We start from the raw sequence: 3,637 nt of genomic DNA, 5'->3' as shown, positions 1-3,637 counted from the left end.
TTTTGAGACAGGGTCTTGCTAAGTTGCTTAGGGCCTCGCTAAATTGTTTTTATTTTTTTATTTTTATTTGTTCTTTTTAGTTATACATGATAGTATATGGTATTTTGACATACTATACATACATGATATATAACTTCCCATTCTTGTGGTTTTACGTGATGCGGAGTTTCACTGTTCATGTATTCATATATGAACATAAGAAAGTTATGTTCGATTCATTCTACTGTCTTTCCCATTCCTGTTCCCCCTACCTCCTCCCCATTTCCCCTGCCCCAATCTGGTGACACTCCTCTCCTTCTCCCCTCCACCCAGCCTATTGTGAGCCAGCATCTGAATATCAGAATATCAGAGAGAACAATATACATTTTTGGGATTGGCTTATTTCACTCATTTCACTTAGACTCATAGTCTCCAGTTCCATCCATTTACCAGCAAATGCCATAATTTCATTCTTCTTTATGGCTGAATAATATTTCATTGTATGTATATATACCACTTATCTTAATCCATTCATCTGTTGAAGGGCACCTAGGTTGGTTCCATATTTAGCAATTTTGAATTGAACTGCTATGAACATTAATGTGGCCATGTCACTATAGTATGCTAGTTTTAAGTCCTTTGGGTATAAACTGAGGAGTGGGATAACTAGATCAAATGGTGGTTCCATTCCAGGTTTTCTGAGGAATCTCCATACTTCTTTCCATAGTGGTTACACCAATTTGCAGTCCTCCAGCAGTATATGAGTGTACCTTTTCCCCCACATCCTCACCAACATTTACTGTTACTTGTATCTGTGATAATTGCTATTCTGACTGGAGTGAGATGAAATCTCAGTGTAGTTTTAATTTGCATTTCTCTAATTGCTAGTGATGTCAAACACTTTTTCATATATTTGTTGACCATTCATATTTCTTCTTCTGGGCAGTGCCCATTTGCCCATTTGTTGGCTGGGTATTTGTTTTTTGGGGGAGGTACTGGAGATTGAAATCAAGGGCCCTCAGCCACTGAGCCACATCCCAGCCCTATTTTGTATTTTATTTAGAGACAGGTCTCACTCAGTTGCTTAGTGCCTCACTTTTGCTGAGGCTGGCTTTGAACTCATGATCCTCCTGCTTCAGGTTCCCAAACTGATGGGATTACAGGTGTGCGCCACCATGCCCAACTTGTTTGTTTTTTGAGTTTTTTATGTTTGAGTTCTTTATGTATCCTGGAGATTAACGCTCTGAGGTGCAGGTGGCAAAGATTTTTCTCCCATTATGTAGACTTTCTCTTCATGTTCTTGATTGTTTCATTTACTGAGAAGAAGCTTTTTGTTTGACACCACCCCATTTACTGATTCATATATATATATATATATATCTGTCTCTTATGTCTATTGAACATATAAAATATGGCTAATGAAATTTGGAAATTTTAGGTTTTACTTGATTTTAATTCATTTAATATAAAATAGCCACCTTATTGNATATATATATATATATATATATATATTTGTAGATGGACACAATACCTTTATTTTATTTATTTATTTTTACGTGGTTCTGAGGATAGAACCCAGTGCCCACGTGTCCTAGGCAAGCACTCTACCACTGAGCCACAAACCCAGCCCGCATTTACTGATTCTTGATTTTACTTCTGGCGCTTTAGGAGTCTTGTTGAGGAATTCACTTCCTAAGCTGACATGATGGAGGTTTGGGGCTTCACTAAATTGCTTAGGCTGGCTTTGAATTTGTGTTTTTCCTGCTTCAGCCTCTCTAGCTGCTGGGATTTTTAGGCAACTCTTGTGGGTTTTGATCCCACTAGAGATTCCTTTGGGAACCACATGGATGCACCACAGAATTATTTGCCCCAGGAACAGAAAATGAAAACGTTTATCCATGGGCTTCTAGCTTCTATTGGCCAAAGACTGACTGCCTCATAGGAATTTAACTCCCTCAAATTTTCATGACCTACTTAGATCAGAAGGGGTTAGCAGGATCTCACTGGAACTTTGAGATCATTGTTTTCTTTTATGTGCTTTATTTCTTTGGCTTTTGGTTCTACTTCTAGGAGAAAACCCCAACTTTATTTTCCAACTGTTCTTTTATTTACATTTGTCCAATATACTTTTAATTTTCTTTGAGCACTCCTTTTTTTCTAATTGTTTCTTTTTTTTTCTTCACAGCAACCTGTTCTTGTTTTATAGATGTATAGTTTCTCATTTCTCACTGAAAATTTTAATTATCTTTTTTCTTCTTCTATGTTATCTGTGTTCACTTGTGTTATTTATCCTTTTTATTGCTCCTTTTTTTGTAGTGGAGATTTTTTTTATCTTATGTCTAATATCTATTGTTGGTTTTTAATTAAAAATGAGGCATTTGAAAAGCTGGAGATATACAACACGTTGAGCTTTAAAAAGTTTTGCTTTAGGTTTTCAAGAAGTTTGATTCTCCTCTGAGTGGTCTCCAATGTCACATAAATGGGAATTATATCATTTCTTTCTGCAAAGATGCTCTGCCTGGGGAGAGGTGCCCTGTGGCTAGGGTTTTACCCTCACATTTTGAGAGGATGTTCTGTTTATAAACTTTCAATTAACCCATCTGTTTTCAGCCTCTCACCCAACTCCTGCCCTCTGGAGATACAGCCATCTCTGCTGACATTTTGGCTTTTTTCCAGGGTTCCTCCTCCCCTCTGAATGCTCCAGGCTGCAGCTTCCTCTGCTCTTCTTTATCAGTTACCTTTCCTCATATAGTTTTTTTAAAAATACTTTAGACCTTTATTTTATTTACTTATTTTTATATGCTGCTGAAGTATAACATCATAAAGAAACATACAATTCTATGCAGTTGCTCGTCATTTGCAAAAGCTATATTCTGTAAAATCACCACGAACACTGAATGAATGACAGCTGAACCATGGCTCCAGGCAAAAAATAGGATCAGGCTCCTACAGGCCTCTGGTCACATTATCATCAACCAAGCCACACATGACCTTGTTTTATGGGCTTCTGTTTAATGACACCACGCTTAGTATCTATGTGGTTGATTCATTGACATCAAACTTACTGCCAGCATCATTGTAACTTATGCCTGAATAAGATTTCACTGTCACACACTTTCCTCTGTAGGCACATCACAGTCTTGTACATCAGACCACACTTCAGCACTGTGATCGGTGTCCATTTTAAACAATGGAATCGTTTACACACACACACACACACACAAAGGCAAGAAACAAGCAAATAATCCCTTCCTCCCCGCAAACAACATAGTGCTAAATAGACTGTGAAAAAGACATGGGTTGACAATACGAGAGCTGAAACACCCGGGCAGAGCGTCATTTTATCTGACCTCAGCTGGGAACATGTGTGATGACTCAAATGTTTCTCCTCACTGTATACACCTACAGATGGCCACAAAGCTCACTAAGTATTGGTTTGTGTTTACAAATAAATATTAATGAGTAGGTAAATTTGCAAGTACACAATCAGTGGATGATGAGTAGTGATTATACATAAAATAAGACTTTTTGCAAAGTTAGGGTGCCGGGTAGCAAGCACACAAGTCAAGAAATATAACATTTCCTGAATCTCCTTGGGCTCTCCTCTGAGTATAACCTCCATCCTGCTTTTTTTTTTTTTTTTTTTTTTTTTTTTTTT

This window comes from Marmota marmota, unplaced genomic scaffold (assembly GCF_001458135.2).
Source record: "Marmota marmota marmota unplaced genomic scaffold, marMar, whole genome shotgun sequence".
Taxonomy (NCBI): domain Eukaryota; kingdom Metazoa; phylum Chordata; class Mammalia; order Rodentia; family Sciuridae; genus Marmota; species Marmota marmota.
Note: the sequence above shows the minus strand (reverse complement) of the source record.